Source organism: Leptinotarsa decemlineata, unplaced genomic scaffold (assembly GCF_025532065.1).
Source record: "Leptinotarsa decemlineata unplaced genomic scaffold, Ldec_3_MD MMD2_P_RNA_scaffold_9, whole genome shotgun sequence".
Classification (NCBI taxonomy): domain Eukaryota; kingdom Metazoa; phylum Arthropoda; class Insecta; order Coleoptera; family Chrysomelidae; genus Leptinotarsa; species Leptinotarsa decemlineata.
This window is the reverse complement of record NW_027412536.1, coordinates 15,209,425-15,231,824: the sequence shown is the minus strand read 5'-3', so window position 1 is coordinate 15,231,824 and position 22,400 is coordinate 15,209,425. Positions and strand designations below refer to the sequence as shown.

General features: G+C 32.2%; 1 long non-coding RNA gene across 1 annotated transcript in view; it reads left to right on the top strand.

Annotated features, from left to right (window-relative positions):
* The first annotated feature begins 4,770 nt into the window (after positions 1 to 4,770).
* Positions 4,771 to 22,400, top strand: part of LOC111507452 (uncharacterized) — a 148,475-nt gene continuing 130,845 nt past the window's right edge. Inside the window, exons 1-2 of the long non-coding RNA XR_012464422.1 lie at positions 4,771 to 5,132; positions 15,661 to 15,708. This is a non-coding gene — a long non-coding RNA (uncharacterized lncRNA). The remainder of the gene's footprint in view (positions 5,133 to 15,660; positions 15,709 to 22,400) is intronic.

The following is a 22,400-nucleotide window of genomic DNA, read 5'->3' as shown; positions in this document are numbered from 1 at the left end:
TGCTCGAATTGACGACCTCTTTGTTGAATGCACATAAGTTGCAGGCCCAGACAATTTCTGTGGCAATTTTCTAACATAATAAGTGTAATACTAATACATGCATCTCTTTTTGTTTGAGATGGTCGATATCTGTACTTGGTGTTGAGAAAACTTAATCCTTTATGTATCTCCTAACAAAAGAAATCTAAAGGAATAAGATCTGGGAATCGAGCTGGCCAATTAATTGGTTCATTGTTAACAATCCATTTTTTTGGGAATATTGCATCTAAATGTTCCCATACTATTACTGCAATATGGGAAGAAGCGCCGTCCTGTTGGAAATATTTTATTTCATGGCGAATATTCAGTGGTAATTCATCTAAGTAGCCATCGAATTTATTGAGAAAATGAAGATACATTTCACTATTCAAATGATCATCGTAAAAGAAAGGGCCAAAAATGTTGGTTCCTACAATTCCCAACCAAACATTCATTCCGAACCTTTCTTGGAAATTCGTTTCCCTATGTAATATTCATTTGTATTATTCCACATATAATGAATATTTCTGTTGAACCAACCATTGTTGGTGAATTTTGATTCGTTCGTTCAAATGATTTTTTTACAAATATTTCCAACTTCCCTATTTCTACGTCTTAACCACTTCGCAAATCGTAGTCTCCTTCCATAGTCTTTTTCATTGAGGTGATGAACTTTGCGTATCCTATAACATTTATATTTTTGTTCTGTTTCAAAATAGTTCTGGTGGATTTTACAGAAATCCCCATTTCGTGGGCAATTTATCGTAAAAAACAATCTTGATTAGCATAATATTTGTAACTGGCCAATCCTAAAAAATATAAAAAAGATGTTTTTACTGTGTAAATTTTTATGTGGTAATAATTGCATACCCATAACATTCATTTGATTTCTCACACTTCCAGTAAGCACACATTTTCTTGTTCTCTTTCTGTCAAATGCACCATAGTCCCTCAAATTTCTTTCTAATCGTCTAAACATTTGGATGTTCGGAATACGACGATTCGGGTATAGCTCAACATACATATTCCTTGCGAAAAGAGGATTTCTATTTGATTTTGCATAGCTAAGTAGCATCAGTCCTTTCATCATTTGAATACATCTTTGATGTGTTCATAAACGGCTGACAGTTCTCAACAGATATCAACAACGCATTTATTTTTTCTGCCATAGAAACCAAGCAAAGACTACGTGTTTAAGATGGTAAATGAATTGAGATGCTCTTTGACCATACCAAATTATACAACAATCGAATTTTCACCAAAAACTGATATATTACGACAATAAAAAAATTCCCAAAACGAAAAAGTACGAATTTTCATTGTGTTAGGGTGCCTACCTGTGGAATTTATTGGTTTGTCCGAATTATATTGTATATATATACAATTCACAAAAGAAGTAACGACAGGACGGTAATTTAAAATTGTTGTCACTGATGATGGTAATCACTTCAAATGAAACGCTATAAAAATATCAGCTGTGATATTGTACCCTTGGATTGTGAATTTATATCGCTATATATCCGTAATAAAAAAGACAAGTCTCTTATTAAAAAAAAAGGTGGTGGTAGCCATGTTGACACGAAAAGTTTTATTGAATTTTCATAATGACATCATCATAGTGCACTTTGAATACAATAACATTTTCCTTTTCCATTTTTTTGATATTCTCCGAAATAACAATTCCATTCGAAAAAAACGAAAAACAGCATTTTTTATTTTCCCTGTATAACTCGAGAGGGGCGGGAGTCCTCGTAAATTTTCTTCGACCATTGTATTGTTCCCGATGACAGTTACCTTTTTTTTCCTATTTAATCGTCTTCGTATCTGTTATGGTTTAGAATATAGCAATGTTACCACATGATAAAAGAAATGGCTTGTGTATATCTACAAATAATATATGTAACTACAATAAAAAAGCTGGAATCCTCACTAATGTACAAGGATTACTTGAAATTCCCTTGAAAGGACATTCGAATTTGTTTTAAATCATAATTTACTGGTAGAAGACCATGTAGTGAATACCATAAAAAGAGACAAGAAACATGACAATGACATCTGTCATGGCATTCAGTTTGAGAATAGGTTTATTCGTTTGTTCGTCCATTTTGAAACTATGGAACAATTCGAACAGTTCTGACGCAAGTGTGATGAGAGACACCTGCTGTTAATGTATGCCTAACTATGAGAACACCTACGTAACAGATTGTATAGAAGTTCATTCAGGGTGGCTCGTTTTCAACTCAGCTTCTAAACTATGAGCTTCAGACCATATGTTTTAATACTTTGTTGAAATCTGCCCATCGTGGAGCATCTGATAATGAAAAACAATAGAGGGTGATCCATTTAAAAAATTGCTGCATGCTCTGAGAATGCGATAGGGGAAGTAACTTCAAATGTGAATATGTAAAAATTTTTCACCCTGTATACTATGGTTGAAGTGTATATTCTTCATCCTACAAATTATTGTACCAAAAGTTATTCACGATAGCTCGTTTTAAATGGAATGCTCTGTATATTTCTGTGTCTATGTGTTTACACAATGTGTATTTTTTCTTTTATAAGGCTCGTCTAATCTGTTGATGTTAACAGTAACAAAAACTCAATAAAATTTGAATTTGAATTTGAACTATTCATTACGATAACCTGAATTGCATATAGCGATAATATTAATCAGTGAAACTAATCTAAACCATTTCATCATGTTAGTATATTTAAACGCATTGCTATGCTATCCATTGTCATAAAACATTTGAAATATTGACTGTTATGACGATAATTGTGAAAAATAATTTCATGGAATATTTGACTTATCTCCATCTGTAAAAGAAGTCATACGGACTAAAGTACAGTTTCACCATTTCACTAATAAATTGAAACAAGTCCAATATTCAAAATTCAAAGAAGTTATCGGAAATCCTTTTTTGGATGGTTATTATTAGTATGAAGTGAACGTCTCGAACAATCCTTCACTGTAGAATCTTGCAAAATCCTGCCAAAAACAACTACTTCCGTGGTTAATGTGACGATAGAAATTCAATTATATAATAAAATATATTTAATATATAAATTGTCTCAGAGATAAGAATTTCATACATAACAAGATATAACTGTTTTTACCTACTGTAGTTGAAACAGATCTTGTCTCAGACGAAGCTTTTCATTATGCAGTGGAATATCGAAATCGGTGAAGTACCAGACACGTTATCCTGGTTGGATCTGTCCTGCACTGACGAGAAGTGAGACTTCAATGTCCTGCTGCTGGATGAACAGAAAGTATCTGCAAGCAAGTAAAATATCTGTCCGATAATATCCAATGTCCGTCGTCGTATAAACCAGAAGAATAGTTGTTTTCCGGCAGGAATTTGCCAGATCCCACTGTAGGAATTTTTGGATGGGAAAACGTTACAAATTTCAAATACGAATATTCACATTCTTAAATAAAATTTCATCTCCTGAAAAAGCTAACTTGGTTGGTGAATTGCGCCTGTGCGGACTCACTAAGTAGTAATTTATGGGTATTTTTTCATGTCTTCTTAGTAGGTCAAGATACGTGTGACCAATTTGTAAACAATTGGTTGAGATATAATCGATATGAAAATAGAAGCAGTTTCTGTTTATTCTTGTTTTTGCATTACTTTCTCTTTGTCTCATATTGATTGAAAATATTTTTTTTAAGAAATTTTGAATTTCCCATTAATATTTTTTGGGGTTGTTCATCTTCTACAATCTGAAAAGTATTGAAAATTGTAATAGACCTGTATACAAAAGTTGGAATGCCAAACTTTTTAGTTCACCCCTATAGGATACTACGTAAATTGAAAGTATTTTTCAGCAATAAATCAACGTATTTAATAATTTTGCTCATCAAAAAAAGAGCTGAGAAATTATACAGAAACTTATATATACGCCTCAGAGGCTGAAATCTGTTTCCGTCTTTATTATGAAACTTGAAAAAATCTAATATCTCTAGAATTGCTTTATATTCTCATATCTCCCTATAATTTTCGAGTGATCTATGAATGTATTCCAATGGTTTGGAACAGTTGATGTATCTGTTTTTGATACTAGAATGATATTCATGTCGTTAAACGTCCAAATGTCTCAAGGTCACCTCTACATATTATTTACGCAAGGACGAAGCATTTTGTATTTTGTAAATATAATTCGTTTTTCTGAAGAGAGGTTAGTTGGTTGGTCAGAAAAATTATTGGATCACCTAACTAGTTAACTAAATACAATTCGTTTTACTACGATGTTTTCTCATCCTGTATGGATGAAAATTGATCTTAGTGTTGTTCACACATTATTCTCGCTGTCAAAAACTAAATTTTTCACATTTTTCACTTCCTTTAGAGTTTTATTGCGAGCTGGCATTTTCATTTTACTGTATTTTGGACTTTGCTAACTCTGCTTTCAATTAAACTCAATTTTGTTGTAAAAGTGGACTTAAAATACAAGTTAATAACTATAGTTTGCTGTTCAAAATATATGCTCTTTCAGATATAAATCCATAACATTATTCAAAAACTTCTATGATATTCCATTTGTTCGCCAATCTCTGTTGATTGATTGTTAATTTTTTTAACAGTCCACATATCTGTATATTATAATGAAGATAGGTAGTATTCAAGAATTTCTTTGGATCTGACAATGCCGCACGCGTGATAGAGCCGATCTATCCCAATGGCTAGTTCTCCACGTCTTCGGCCAGTAAGCGTACGCGCACTCACCCCTGCGCGACGTACTGAAAAAACCACACCAACCACTTCCTCTGTTTGCGGGGGTGGAAGAAAGACGGAACATCTATTGACGTAATCGCGGAAGACGGCGACTGCGCCCGAGAGTTAGCGATCCCTTTCGGGACCTATATTTTACATGCTTTTCTGGTTATCCTCTCCAGTTCGAATCGCAGACACATCGAGTTTGGCTGTACTAGAATCAAGGTTATTCACAACCGGCTAAGGACTGAAGAATGATGTGTGATACTGTGTATTAGTGCGCTTTTTAAATGTCCTATTTTTTGTGTCTTCAGGATTGACAGTTTTTTCATTAGTTGCGGTTATTTTTTGTTACCTTCAGCAACATAATTCGTGTGTTGAATTCAGAAGAAAAATGTAAGTATAACTGACGGTGTTCTACATCTATAATTCGCATCAAACCAGATTTGTCATAATCCGGCTTAAAATGAAGGTACTTCACCTACAAACAGCTAGCAGCTATGCATATAATATTACTGATAAGTTAAACTAGATACATTCAAAGCAAACGGGATGGTATAGTGAAAATTAGTAGTATTTGTACATTTCTTGTAACGACTTACATTCAGATTCAGAATATAGGGCTTCTCAAGATATCCTATAGCGCATAGGCTATCTATATCTGATTGAGGATGTATTGAAGGTGAAAACTGACGTGAAAAAAGTAGAAAAGTTAGGATTGAAAAAAAAACAGAACATTTTGATGAGAGGGTAAAAATCATTTGATTAATTCCATCCATGGAATTGCATACAGATTTTGATTTTTTGTTATATGAATTCCGTAAATATGAATATAAAATTACCTAAAAATTGACTAATCTATTCATTATTAAATTTCGTAAGATCCGGAAACAAAGGATTATTGATATAGGCGCCTAGGTGAATAGTTGTGATATCAGTAAACATATATAAGATAGATTGACCAAAACACTTTCGATAGTTATTGACTCTTGGTCACATGAGTAACCTACTAGTTTAATTGGTAAGTAAAGGGTTCTTGTTAATACTGAGAATTCAAATCCTATCTTAAAAACGAAGTGATAATTTACGTCACCTTTTTCATTATTACTTTAGTGACTACCCTCTCAACTGCACCATTCAGTTCAGTATATATTATGAAACACTATTCACTTTCAATAGAGTAGATTCAAATGAAAATAATATAGATATTCAAATGAACAACTCAATAAAGAGTTGTCAACATAACTGAAATATACTTCTTCAGTAGAATGAGTATATTTCATTCCTCTTGAGAGTGAATCGATTCTGGAATCATTCCTTTCCAAAGACGAATATGAGCTTGGATTTCATCGAACCACTTGTTGATAGTCACACAACAAAAATTGATATAATAGTAGGTAACGCCTAAGTAACGAAACCAAATTTTCGTTTTCATTAGTAGGTACATCGAATATTATCGAGTATCAGTTATTGTTTTTTTAACAGTAACCTCGAGAATAACCCACAGAACGTTATAGTTTCCAAAAATACATTTATTCTCTAGAAAGAAATTCGGGTTGGCAGGTTGCAGGCAATACGTTTGGTAGATACAACAGAATCCATTCTACCACGCTTCACCAGTCAGGCTTTTGATGTCTTTAATTGTGACTTAGGCCTGAAAACGTATGTTCTTATGTAGTAATTAATCATCTCTCATGTTTATAAAATGATATTAGGTACCTTTGATAGAAAAATCAATTTTTTTCTAGGTTTTTCCAGTCTTCATGACTTTGTGAGTCAAGGTTTATCTTTGAAGGAATAGCTAGGTTCACACGTAAGAATACCAGACGCAACTCTTTTGTCATATTTTTTTATATTCTTTGAAAGAATTTTGGTAACAATACGACGTGGTTTTTGTAGTTCAACCCAAACATTTCCATATCTGCAGATTCTGACTACGTTCTCAGTTCAACACTATTATACAACACTATTATAAATATTGGTGGCTCATTCTCAATCCTACAAAGGTCCAAAGATTTTGGACATATTTCAAACATCCCATGAGATCACAACCACAAAATCTATTTCATTATTAAAGTTATCCTCGGTTAACGAAATGATAAATGAGGCAAATAGCTATATTTAAAGACGGATTTCCACCAAACGGACAAAACCACAACAAAACAGCAAATGAGTCGATTGGGGTGTCAAAATAAAAAACATTTTGAAAACTTTGTGTCGTGGGCGACTGTTTTTGTCAACAACGAAATGTCTAATCGGCAGGCGGAAAGATCAAAAAGTTTCGGTGTTTTGTCTTGTGTTTTTGTACACAGTTCGCCATGTGGAAACGGTTGGCGATAACAACAAGCAACTAATTCAGTTCACTATTTTGTTTGCGTGTGTGACTTTATGTGACATCATTACTTTATTTAAAGTTTTAATCAGTGCTGGGTGTAAATTTCGATGATTTCAGTTCTTCATTCATTTAAGTCATCAATTATTAAATCTGCCATAATTTTATCCCTTCCATAATCTAATCGTCTTCTTAACAATGATCTCTTCAGTATCTTGGTTTTTTCTCTTTCGTTCCTTTCGCTCAAGATGTGGCTATAAAAAACCGAAGGCCATTATAAAAACATCGTCTAGAGAAGGCATGATGAAAACTGTTCCTGTAGTAGAAACGATAGAAAACGTTCACAACAGAACACATGACTCAGACTGATTTTTGTTTGTTTGGTGAAATTCGAGTTTATTTTTGAAACTATAACAAGTTTTTTGTTTGTTTTTGAAAACAAAACTAGTCGAAAGCGAGTCCGTTTGGTGAAAATATGCCTTGAACATATTTTGTTTTCTAAAGAACTTTAAGTATTTATCAATACGGAGCGAAGTTTCTTATTGGATAAATATACATATCACGAAACAATATCAGTAATACAATTATATATGAACAGTTGTGGTTTCATTATACAGTGCTTTTCTTTAATGTCCCTCCTTTTATTTTTTGAATGGGTCTACTCAAAAAATTGAAATTTGGGATAATGAAATTAATGCATGAATACTTTATTTGAAGTGAAATTGACAGATGAAACTTTCAAGATGGCGACTGGGCGCCACCTTTAAAAAAAATTAAAGGAAAGGGTCTTGTGACACATCATTTTGAAGCTCCTGACGAATACTTCACAACACTAGAATATGAAGTCAATATCTTCACCTACTACAAAATGGCGGAACATTTAATAATTTCCTGAATACAAACACATTAATATCGATATTTCTAGAAATATTCTTTTTTATCTTCCATATGGCAATTCCAACAACACGATGAGGTTTGTTAAGTTATTTTTTGTTTATAAAACCAACAAAAAATGTCAGTACGACAATGAACATCATTGTTCAGTTAGAATATTCTCGTTTACTTTTCGGTTTTATTAGTAGAAAGGTACCACGTCAACAATCTCTAAAATGGCCAATTCTTGTCCATTGGAAGAAAACATTGAAGCAATTTTTCTTTAAGGTGCGTAACGTACTTTCACACGAGACCGAAAGGATTTTCAATGAACGTTTTCCGAATCGTCCTATCTGCAGAAAATATTTGAGGACACTTTTATCCAAATTTATAACTACCGGTAGTGTCATCCAGGTCATCCGTCCATTCCGGAAGAACAGAAAGTGCAAATATAATTGGTTAGATGGCAGCAAATCCTGAACAGTCTACGTATTCCGTCGCGAATGTTCGTGAGGTGTCTCCTTCTACTGTGTCCATCTATACAAAATTTAAAATGGTACACCACAATTAACTGAAGGTGACCCTGATCGAAAAACAGAATTGTGCGAAATCATGACGGAAACCATTGCAAGGCATCCTATCTATCTCCACAATATTTGTTTTAGTGACGAATGTACATTTTTTTAAACGGCAATGTTCACAATACAAATTGCCATCAGTGGAGTGACATCAACCCTAACGTTTTCCGGAAACACATACCCAATATCCAGAAAAAATTTACGTTTGATCAGGAATATTTGGAAACCATATTGTAGGACCTCTATTTATTGATCAAAATTTAACAGGGGGACTGTATTTGAATACGCTGGAAGCTACTGTTGACCCTCTCATCACTGTAATCGTCGAAGCGAATCCTAATGAATTCGATATGGATATTGTATTCCAATAAGATGGAGCACCACTACATTACTCCAGGCCATTCTGTAGGACCGGCGAGGTCCTACAGAATGGCCAGCCATCTCGCCATATTTGACACCTTTGGACTTTTTTATGGGTCTATTTGAAGCAAAAGGTGTACGAAACTGAACCTGCTTCAATATTCGATATACGGCAGAGAATAATTAATATTTGTAGATACGGCAGAGAATAATTAATATTTGTAGATATATTGACGTTCCTGTGTTCAAAAATGTTCAGCGTGAAATATCAGATAGGTTGTTCATATGTCAAAAAGTTCAAGGCAACTATTTCGAGCATCTTCCGAACTGACCTTAAGCTTATTACCTCTGACCTTAAGCTTATTATGTAGTTTAAATGTCAATGTATTCAGGCAATTATTAAAAGTTCCGCCATCCTGTAGTAGTTGAAGATATTGACATTATATTCTAGGTTATGAAGCATCAAAAAGATGTGTCACAAGACCCCCCCTTCCATTTAATTTTTTTCCAGATGGCGTCCAGTCGCCATCTTGAAAGTTTCATCTGTCAATTTCACTTCAAAATAAAAAATTCATGCATTAATTTCATTATCCCAAATTACAATTTTTTGAGTTGACCCGTTCAAAAAATAAAAGGGGGGGGCAATAAAAAATTTATAAAATATTCATATCATGGAATACTGAATACCTGGGATACTTGTCACATTTTAATGTGACAATATATAGTTTGCACAGTTCCTGATTCTGTCATGATACCGAAAGTAAAACCCCGGAAGTATAAAAATACATCATTTCGTAAGTTTCAACTCAATAAAGACCTTCATATCTTATTTCCAGCAGAGTTTCCAAATTTTCGTTAGTATTCGTTAATCCAATCAAAGGCTTTATCAGACTGAATGGTTTGACTTTAATTTGATAGGCCTCCGGAAGGACTTAATTATACACTGAAACTTATGAGGATTCTATTAGTTCCTCAGTCGAGTCGGATAGTTTTAATAAGATAAAGTGAAATTGTATACGTTTCGTTGGAACGCCTATAGAACAATTAATAGTTTTTGGTTCACAAATTGTTGTAATGGTCTTTCACGTGTTTGTGTATTTATTTAATTTCCATCAGTTATACACTGGTAAAAATTTTTCCACCGGTACCGGTGGCAATTTGATTACCGCCCATATTAGCGAGAAATTACTTTCGTGTGTGATCTCACATTCCATGCGGAATATCATTTTGTAATTCTATCTCGAAGACAAGTGTGGAATTTTTCAGTGTAATTTTTCATTTTGAGTGTACTTTTGTGTTGAAATGAAACTTTATAGGGTAAATTTGCGATATAAATTTATATCGAGATATTACACTCTTGACAGAATTTTACAGTAGAATTTTACACTCTCTATATAATTTCACAGTGGAATTCTATACTCAGATAAAATTTTACGGTGTAATTTTCATTTACGGGTTATATTACCTTGGGATATTCCGTTGTAAGTAGGTCCGTATTCAGAGTAGTTTTGAAGACAATGATACCTCAATCGGATGTTGACTCTTGACTCTTAAGTGGCCATTTTTCCTCATAATTTAGATAATTGAATGCACAAGACATATTACATATTAATATATTAAAAAAATATGTATATACAAAATAAGTTCATATACATTCTTGAAATGAAATTCTACAAAACATTTTTTTTTTCATTTTCAAAAAGTCAAATAATAGTACAAAATAAAAAAACCATTCTTCAAATTAACACATTTTCTTTCTTGCTCATAGTGGTATTATTCGGAAAGAGAAATGAAAGTAATATTTCTTTTTCTTTTTTCCTCAATTGCTGTTATTATCCTAAAAGAGAAATGAAATATCATCATCAAATGAATAGATTTAGAAATCTAAAAACACAGTAAGTTGACAAACACACATTCCTATAGAAAAACTACTACTAGTTTGACTTCAATATTAATATTTCTCAAATTTTTTTATACATATTCAACCGTTTAATAATAATTTATTATTTATTCTATAGATCAATTGCCAATGTTTTCATCATACTATATAACTTTCAAAATTTTCAAGCACCCCGAGCTCACAAACTTTCCCAAACTTCCTTTCGCTTGATAAAAATACATTACACACGTATTAGTTCTTAAATAATACAACACTATCTTCATCGTTTTCAACCAACTATAACATGTATTTAAAAATTCACCACTTCCCAAAGTCCCATTTCTTTCAGAGAATCTGCAATCATCTGCACCACAGGGTGATACAGAAAATACATTTTATCCATTATCATTTATCCAATATCACGAACAAACAAACCCATATGAGCATAATAGTCTGGGATCCCACTGCAAAATTATGTAGGAATAATATAGACAATCAAAATTTAATTTTGAAGTAATTTCATAAGTAGGAGAATTCATTTTTCATAAGGTGTCAATTAGTAATTACCCGCCAGTACTATTAATTAAAATACTTTCACAAATAAATTTCTTTTAAATATTATTATGGAAATGAAGCCTACAGCATTTTACAATAGTGTATTCGAAAGATTTGAAAAGTCACAGTTGCTGTCGATTTTTTAGCCGCTACCTCTACGCAGCCAGGTGTAAACAGATATGATTTTGTTTAAACTTTTCGTTTATTATGTATATTTATTTCATTTACACCACATTAAAGATTTTTTTTTTTAATTTTATAGAGGTGCTTGTAAAAAACATCCGCAAGTCAAAGTTTCCTGACAGAGAGTGAGTGCGCGACGCTAATGGTAAGAAAAGGACGCTAAATACCAGCTGTACCTGTTTTTCAGCCATTGCGCATGTCTCTATAAATAGGGTTCTCAGTCAAGCAGCTGAGCTGAGGTTTTGTTATTGATTATAAATCCTAACGAAACTATTTTGCAGCTGGTGATACGTTTTATTTTTATTGTTATTGTTTCAATAATATTAAAATAATATTACTATTGTTTATGAAAAGCCATAATTAACAAAATATCGAAGTGTTTTTTGTGCAGTAAGTCAAATAATGTATTCAAATTTAATGAAGTATCATTTAAAAGATGTTTCTGTATATTATAATTTCGGAGAAAAAAAATATCAATATCATGACATTATATTACCAGTAAAATCAACTGATTACTTCGGTTATCATACTGATTTTCTCAAGAAAATTACTGTTTTAAAACAAAAGACAAGGAATAGATTGAAAATTTTTCCACAACATTAATTGTAAGAAATGTTTATTTTTTAAGAATAATTTTTAGTCATCAATCTATTTTTAATAATTTTTATTAATTTTGAGTATCAAAAACATTTATTATTGCAAATTAAAAATACGCACAATAATATTTCAATTACAAATAAATGAATAATTTAACAAAATCAATTAAAAAAGTTCACTGATTGGCATTATGTAATATAATTTTTTTGAATATAATTATTTAATTTTACTTTTTTTAGAGCATTTAATCAGAGTCGTTCTAACTATTTAGACCGTTGGTTGAGAACCCTATTTATCGAGACTTGCGCAACGGCTCAAAAAACGGATACAGCTGGTATCTAGCGTCCTTGTCTAACCAGTAGCGTCGCGCACTCACTCTCTGTCACTTCATTTTCAATACCTATCATCTTTAAAGTCAGGAAACTTTGATTTGCGGATTTTTTTACAAGCACCTCTATAAAATTAAGTACAGAAAAAAATGATCTTTAATGTGGTGTAAATGAAATAAATATACATACTTAATAAACGAAAAGTTTAAACAAAATCGTACCTGTTTACACCTGGCTGCGTAGAGGTAGCGGCTAAAAAATCGGCAGCAACTGTGACTTTTCAAATATTTCGAATACACTATTGTAAAGTGCTGTAGGTTTTATTTCCATAAGATGTAAACGAAATTTATTTGTAAAAGTCAATTAATAATATTTTAATTAATAGTACAGGTGGCTAATTACTAATTGGCACCTTACGAACAATGAATTCTCCTATTTATGAAATTACTTCAAAATTAAATTTTGATTTTCTAAATTATCCGTACATAAAATTTTGATTGTCTAAATTATCCGTACATAATTTTGCAATGGGATCTCGTACTATAACATTTTGATTAAATGCGTCCTGATAGGGGTAGAATCGTGGTTAGTGAAGATTCGACATTGTAGATGGCAGCAGTTACATACATATACTTTGAATTTGAAAATACGCTTGATATTTTGGACGTTGCCGACCTTATGAGCGAGGAAAAAAATTGAAACATTCTCCCTAAATTTATTTTTCTACACCCGTACTCTAACAATACACTTATATGACCATAATCCGTTTCATAATGATATCCATTATGATACAGATTTTTCATAACGATATAGATTATCAACCAATAGAAACCCATAATTTTTCAATCAAGAATCCTGTTCCTTTGTTTGTCCTAGATTCTAACCTAAGTAACTAATTGCTTTATTTGTCAAAATCAGTTTTCATATTACCTACCTATATTATCAAAATGTCTGAAAACAGCGATATAGAAGGAATACCATCGACTCCAATATTTTTAAAAGATCAGATTAATTACAGTTGTTATATTCAATATAAATATAATTAGAATCTTTATAGTTTTCATATATCCATGATAATACCATTAAGTTTGGGTTTTTTTTAAAAAATATGAGTTAATTACTCTAAATGTGTTCAATACAAATATAATATTTATAGTTTTTCATTATTTATCGGGTTTAGAAAAAATAGCGTATGCAACTCTCATGTAATGGTTATTAATACACTCGCATATAACATACAAAACTCGCCTTCGGCTCGTTTCGTATCCAGTTAATGCTCGTGTCTTAATAACCATCATTACATGATCGTTGCATAATATACTAATATTTGATGGCATTCGATACAGTAAATCTTGATATTGTTCTGTAAAAGTTGAACTTAATTTCTTGATTGGATTGGCCGATACTTGATGAATATCCATAACTACTAGGAATTAAATGAAAAAAACTTCTTTTTTAAATATCCACAAAGTATTCTAACAATATTGTGAATATTTAAAAAACAAGTGTTTTTTCATTCAACTCCTAGTAAAACTTTACTAGGAACTTTATTGGCATTAGAGGAATAGTATTTACATAGTTTCAAAATTATCTTAGCAATAGAAAGCAGCATACTTTTATACAGAAAAAAAAGATTTCATTGAAAATCATCAAGCGTGGAGTTCCACAAGGTTCTGCTTTAAGTCCATTTCTATTTCCTGGTTTATTCAATTCTATTACATGAATTTATGTGGTTCTATTAACTTTTCTGAAAATACCAATATTATTGAAATATCTTGTTCAAGTTGAAAGGGTTATGGGAGTGATTAATTTTTGAGAAAGAAAAGTTCTGGCTTTCTACTCCTCCATCTTGATACAAAAGATGTGGGAGTCTTCCAAAGAAAAAAAGAAAGTAATCAATTTCATAGATGTGTAGATCATGCAAAGAAGTAACTTTCAGACACAAACTGGAAGAAAAAGCGCTCCTGAAACAACTACTTTCATATAACTACACGAAAGAAAAATTATTTTGAAACAAATACTTTCATATGAACACTGAATTATACAAAAAACACTTTTCTCTACTCAGTTTGTATTCCAAACATTCGTTACGGAAATGAATCTGATATCATTCACAGGATTGCTACACAATATACTAAATGAAAGGTGAAAAATTTCACTTACATAGAACACTGTCATCCTCACGGGTTCGCCGTAAGACACTTGTCTCAGGGATCTTCAGTCCCAATCTGCATTAGGTTATAAGAAAAAATACACAATTCATTCATAAATTACGACTTTATGTCACAAAATAAATATGATCTATCCATGTTATCGATGACATCGTTATAATATTCATTCGCTTATTTGATTGAATCTCAAAAATTTCATTACGATGTCATCGATGACATGAATAGATCAAATACATTCCGTGACGTAAAATCGTAATTAATTAATGAATTGTGTATTTTTTGTTATGATGTTATCCAGGGCTGAAGAGCCCTGAGACAAGTGTCTTACGGCGAACCAGTGAGGATGACAGTGTTCTATGTAATTAAAATGTTTTACCTTTCATTTGGTATATTGTGTAGGAATCCTGTGAATGATATCAGATTCAGTTCCGTAACGAATGTTTGGAATACAAACTGAGTAGAGAAAACTGTGTTTTGTATAATTCAGAGAATTCATGTGAAAGTATTCATTTCAAAATAATTTTTCTTTCGTGTAATTTAATATTTATATGAAAATAGCTGTTTTAGGAAGGCTTTTTCTTCCAGTTAGTGTCTGAAAGTTTTTTACAAGATCTACACATCCATGTATAGAGTTACTTATTTTAAAATTGATTACTTCCTTCCTTTATTTGGAAGATTCCCACATTTTTTATATCAAGATGGAGTAGTAGAAAGCCAAAAACTTTATTTTACTAAAAAATCTATTTTGGAAGACTTGAAACTAATATCTGTATGGTTGGTGTCTCATGAGTTACATTTGAATTTCGATAAATCCATACAATTATATCTAGAACAAATTCAGATTACAAAACGTCTTTTCTCAATTTCATAAAAAATTTGATAGAATTCAGTAAGTAAAAAAGTTTAATTCTATATGTAAATCAGAATTCATCGTGGAATTCTCATGTCAGTCGACTCAGAAAGAAAATTGCACCTCTTGTAAGTATATTTTATAAAATAAGAAATATTTCTTTTAGATATTTAGATTGTTTTGATATAATTCCCACTCATTATTCTCTTTATTTCAGGAATGGTTTACCAAGATAATTCAAAGGCGCGAAAGGGAAGTTTGCCAGGTAATGAACTTGAAATCACCTTCATTTACATCATACATTCATTTCTGAACTAGTCTGTAAAATGAGAATGTTGTGCAGGAAATTTTGAAAAAGTAACAACGTGTGGAAAGAAGACAATTGTTTGAATTGAAAATGGGTTATATTTTCAGGAGAGATCAATTTTTGTGAAAGAGAGGTTTTGGCTTCATACTTCTCCATCTTCATGAACAAATGTGGGAATTTTTCCAATGAAAGGAAGGATGTGTAGATCATGCAAAGAAGTAAGTTTCAGACACAAACTAAAATTAAAAAGGCCTCTCAAAACAGCTACTTTCATATAAACATTGAATTACACGAAAGAAAAATCCTTTGGAAACAATAACTTTTATATGAACACTGAATTATACAAAAATCATTTTCACCCAGTTTGTATTCCAAACATTCATTATCATGTGTAGCAATCCAGTGAATGATATCTGATTCCATTTCCTAACGAAACTTTGGTATACAAACTGTATAATGAAAATTGTTTTTTTTGTTCAATTCAGTGTTCATATGAAAGTATTTCTTTCGAAAAAAAAATTCTTTCGTGTAATTCAATGTTTATATCATTGGGCTTTTTCTTCTAGTTGGTGTCTGAAAGTTACTTGTTTGCAAGATCTACATATCTTTGTGAGTTGAATTTTCTGAATTGCTTCCTTCCTTTCTTTGTAAGTTTTCAACATTTTTTTATAGAAGATGATAGTTTATATATATATACCCTCATTTCTACACAATTTACGGATGTTTTGCCCCAGAACACAAACATAATTGAAAAATATTCAACAACTTTCTCAGGAAATATCATGAAAAAGCGTATTTTTGTGTATTCCAGCATATGCATTGAAAATTTTGTGCATTTGCTCTTATGAAAGTTTTAGTAATACCTACATTCAAATGAGAGACCCTATTTACATTTTACAAATAATTTATGGTCGTACCTTTTACAAACAACAAAATTTATTTATTTATATCGACCACATAATATGGTCAACTATATATTTTCACATGACCATCTGCATATGCGATAGTAAGGTATATAAATTTCATTATTTTCCGCTTATTGCATACGACATGATGCCGACTAATTTAATATTCCAGTGAACCTTTCAGTTTGTCAGCAATTTCTCTATTAATTTAGCTTTATATTGTGGAAGGTTAGGAACACAGAAAAGTAGCAAGATACATTGAATTCTCCACAAAAAAAATTCTTTCAAAAAACATACAACCGTCATAGTAAACAGTTTAAATGAGGGGATCGATCGTTATAACAAACTAACTGTCCTGAGGTGGAATGCGCTCTTTCTGAGTAGTAACCAATATGAGGTGTAATGAAATAATAATAATACATTTATTTTCCCAAAAATGATGAAATATATAGGAATAGTCACTTATAATCTAAAGAATAAAAAATTCATCCAATGTATAAAAAGCATTTTCGAGTAAATATGTTCTCAAGCGAGTTGAAATATTGGCGGAACTAACTATTTCTTTAGGCAGGGTCAAATATTCAGAAGATTTAGAAGATACGATGTGGAAATCAGGGAATGTGGAAATCAGTGCAATTCCTCGTATTATAACTTGTATACATATACATACATATCTAAAATTGAAATAATTGTCATTGTTAAAATGTTTTATTCTTTTAAAATCTGTCTACAGGATGCTTTGCTTGGGGTATCGCACATAATTTTTAAAATGAGTTTTTGTGCAATAAATATGTCTGGTGCTCGAGTGGAAACACCCCAGAAACATATGCATATCGTAATCGGGAGGCTACTTGGGCATGATATAATACGAATAATTGTTCACGTAACAAAATGTCATTGAGATTTCGAAACATAAAACATAATGAGTTCAATTTTAAGATCAAGGTGGTACAATGTTCTTTCCAGTTTATAGTCTATAGTAACTCCAAGAAATTTGACTGATAAAGTAGGCTCAATCAAGATCAGTTTTTATTGTTACAGTTTCGCATTGTTTTTGGTAGTTGTGGAATCGAATTATATTTGTCTTATTACTATTGAAATAAAGAGACTTCTGATCACACCATGAAATGAGGTTACCAACCGCAGTTGTACACTTTTGTTTGAAGGTATTTTCATATTTGTCAGAGACAAATATATTGGTTTCATCTGCATATCTAATAAAGCAGGCAGAAGATTCGATATTGTCCGTGACATTCGAGTAGAATAAAAATAAAATTGGCCCCAAAACAGAGCCTTGGGGAACGCCGACAGAGATATTTTGATATGCAGATTTAGTGGACGATATACTAACAAACTTTTTTCTGTGGGTCAAGAAACTCCGTATCCAGTCGAGTGAAACTCCACGAATACCATATTTGTGCAATTTAGACAAAGTCTCATGCTGAACTCAGTCAAATTGTCTTGCTGAGATCACAGAAGATCCTGCTGAGGCATAGCTGATTTTCAGTGTGTGTCATATTTCATAGATTTAAATGTAACTTTACCAACTACAAATACAAAAAACATATACCTTGCAATGAAAATTCCTTACGTTAAAATTACAAATTATCCTTCGGGGAATCGAAAATTAATATACCCTGAAGAGACATCAATAGTGATGTATCATTTACATAAAATGCCACATGCGTTAACTAAAACCAGGTGTGTTCGATCGATCATGACATGAGGGTGGTTAACTTAAGCACCTGTTTGCTAACACCATAGATCGCTGATTGGTGAGGATTTCAAACTACATAAACACTTTGGCATCTACTTGTATGCGACTAAATCACTAGACTTCATTAATTAACTCAAATAGAATATGTAACTATTAAAACAATTATTATCTCGAATATAACTCGTCAACCAGAATTTATTTTTTGAAAAGAGCTTTTTTATTCAATTTTTTTGAATTATACTATTTTTTTTAATGAATCTCACTTTGGGGAAGAAGCTTCTCTATCTTTAGGAAACTTCTAAAAAAAGGAAGAAAGCAATTCGGTCCTAAATAAATATTCTGTACAAATATGCATCTTTCAAATACAAACTGCAAAAAAGGCCCATTTGAAACAACTAGTCGCAAACATTGAATTACACGAGAATAAATTTTTTTTTCAGTTTGTTCTTGGACTGGTTGTAACTATTTGTTTTAAAGTTGAAACAGATATCATTGACAGATATTATTCACAGGAACGGTATATATTTCAATACTTATATGAAAGATAATTGGTATAGACAGAGAAGTAAAATGCCAAAACGTTTCCTTCGTAAAAAACTGACATCTCTTTTTTATTTTGAATCTAATTTTATTATGATGATACGTATGCCAATATCATATATTCATCACTGCATCTCTTCTTTTCTTTTATCAATTTCACGTATTTTCATAGAAATAGGTTACAAGAATAATGATGGTATCGGGATTGACAAGTACACAAATGGAATGAGATATGCGACATGTGTTTGTTTTGATCTCTTCAGCATACACCTGTCAATTATTTTTAACGGTTTGTTTTCCGCTTTGTCAACTTGAGAAAGAAGGTGGAGGGATAACACCTGTCTTTCCTATCATACCACATTCACGATGTCAAATTTTCGGTTTCTATACATCCGCAATATATTTTGTTTACAATGAGCTAGATTCTAAAAATAAATTGAAAGTTCATTTTTTAACTAGACTGTTTTACGAATTGTTTGATTTCGAACATTGAATGAAAAACGTATATCAAGTTGACGAGACACTTTTCGAAATTTGTAAAACGAATGATTTCACAATTTGCCGCTATTTATTCGCTAATTAGTTGCGGAAAAAAATATTTTTTCGACCCTTTTTTAAAAAAAATACATGTTGTCTAGGTAACTTGATATCAAGTTAGCGATACCACTTCTTTATTATAAAGTTTTCAAGAACTTTGACTAGAACATTGGTTTGGTATATTTATTCGCTAATTAGTTGCAGAAGTTATTAAGTTTTTCAAAACTTTGACTAGACCATTGGTTTAGTATATTTATTCGCTAATTAGTTGCGGAGAAAAATATTTTTTCGCCCCATTTTTATTTAAAAAATACATGGTGTCTCGCTAACTTGATATCAAGTTAGCGATACCACTTCTTTATTATAAAGTTTTCCAGAACTTTGAATAGAACATTGGTTTGGTATATTTATTCGCTAATTAGTTGCAGAAGGAAATATTTGACTTACTCTTTGTTTGAAAAACTACATGGTGTCTCGCTGACTTAACATCGATACGACTTTTTTTATTAATCAATGTGAAAACAGGCACGAGTTCAAGTCATGGATTTGTCGAACCGACGCGATGCGAGAGATCTCCCATGGATTAACTCAATTACCTAAAATTTACTCCGATGGCATTGACATTTTTCGTCAGATGTCGGACTTTATACAGTGTGTCTCACTTCTCATGGAAACACCCCCGTATCTTCCATAATATTCGAGGTAGAACGATGAAACACTCAGGACTGATGGAAATGCTCAAAATGCACCTACCACCTGAAAGATGTTGGCCAAAGTGATATACACTGTCCGCCACTCGCGATGGAACACCCCATTTTCACGGTGAAACATATTGGGAGGCAAAATAGGCTCAAAATTCCTTCAGATTCGTGATCAGGACTACCAACTTACTACGAATACACTTTTTTCCTGAAAATTGTCTGTTCTGAAAAATCCGAATTTGTTTCACTTCTTATGGAAACACCCCCGTATCTTCCGTAATATTCGAGGTGGAATGATGAAACTCCCAGGACTGATGAAATGCTCAAAATGCACCTACCACCTGAATGGGATTGGTCAAAGTGATATACATTATCCGCCACTTGCGATGGAACACCCCATTTTTACTGTGGACGGACAGTGTATATTACTTTGGCCAACCCCATTCAGGTGGTAGGTGCATTTTGAGCATTTCCATCAGTCCTGAGAGTTTCATCGTTCCACCTCGAATATTACGAAAGATACGGGGGTGTTTCCATAAGAAGTGAGACAAATTCGGATTTTTCAGGACTGAAATTTTTTCAGGAAAACAATGTAATCGTAGTAAGTTGGTAGTCCTGATCACGAATCTGAAAGAATTTTGAGCCTTTTTTTGCCCCCTAATATGTTTTACCGTAAAAATGGGGTGTTCCATCGCGAGTGGCGGACAGTGTATATCACTTTGGCCAACACCATTCAGGTGGTAGGTGCATTTTGAGCATTTCCATTAGTCCAGAGAGTTTCATCGTTCTACCTCGAATAATACGGAAGATACTGGGGTATTTCCATGAGAAGTGAGACAAACTATATGTCAGACCTTTTGTAGAGCAGAAAATCAACCTTCACCCATGTTTTTATTAATCCATTACTCTCTCAAAACATTTATGGATGTGAATTATTTCTCATTAACATATATGTTGTATCGTAGCTTTGGAATATATAACATATATTATATTACATATTATAAACAAGCTACACATGTCAAATTTATTTTGTCAGGCATTAAATCTAAATCATCCCTGTTTTCATCCATTTTCAACAAAAATTGATAACTTCTTCCAAACATTCGTGAATAGAATAAATAAATAAATTCACAAATGTTTTTTGGAAATGAATGAAAACAGGGATGGAGGTTGATTTTTTGCCCGACAAAGTAGTTTTACTTACGGAATTTGTTTAGTAAGTGAATCGTTTGTCAACGCGCATGTCTGTTAAATATTGGTTTCTGATTAATTTGAAATTTCTGATTGGAACAGCTGATAGTTCAACTGAAGTTTGGCATGGAATTTCAACATAACCTTTAAAAATAAATCTAATCGAGTGTATTTCTGGAGAGTAAAAGAAGGTTGCAGTATATCTATTCTATTTACTAATCAACATGGAACTGGGAGGTAAGTAGGTCACCGCAATAATTAATTTGTGTAAAAGATGTTCATATTTTAGGTTCACTTAAAGAATTCCTAATTTTTCCTGCGCCAGCAAGTTGCGTTTGCAAGTTGTATGAACATAAAACAGAAACAGTAATACGGAATACGCATGCGTCAGATTAATGGTTAGAAGATAATCCTCAAACCATTCTGATAGATTTCGAACTGGTTTGAATCTTGGATGGAACAGAAAACTGATAGTTTACTAATGATTGGAAACTCACGTTGGAACGCAATCACATTACTGCGCAGAATCCTGACTCAGAAACTGTTTCTGACGCTGGTTGGAACGAACCTGATGAAAACAAGAGTGTGGGTTCATTTCCTGCCCTACAAAAAGTCTGACATATGAGCTTTGATCAACTACATAGTTTACATAGAATTCTCACTGATTTTTTATTATTGAGTATTCCAGATCTTTGACTACACCATTAGCATGTTTTAGTTATTAGCGAATTACTTGCGAAGGAAAATATTATAATTTCCCGTCGTTTAAACAAATACATGGTGTCTTGCTAATTTGTCAACCCTGTTAAGCTATCAGAACCACTTTGGAATTTTACATTTATTTTCAGGCCATAATTTAAGGCTAATTTTGTATTCAATTCCGAAATTTTTGTTCTTCGTTTAACGTAGATATCATGGGTCCTGCTAGCTTAACGTTAAGCTAGCAAAACCCACCCTTATAAAAAACATTTTGTCAAATCGGATTCCATCATTATTTCAGGCTCATTTTAGGCACATATTTTCCCTTATCGCATATTATCCAGGTGTTCTATTTTTGAA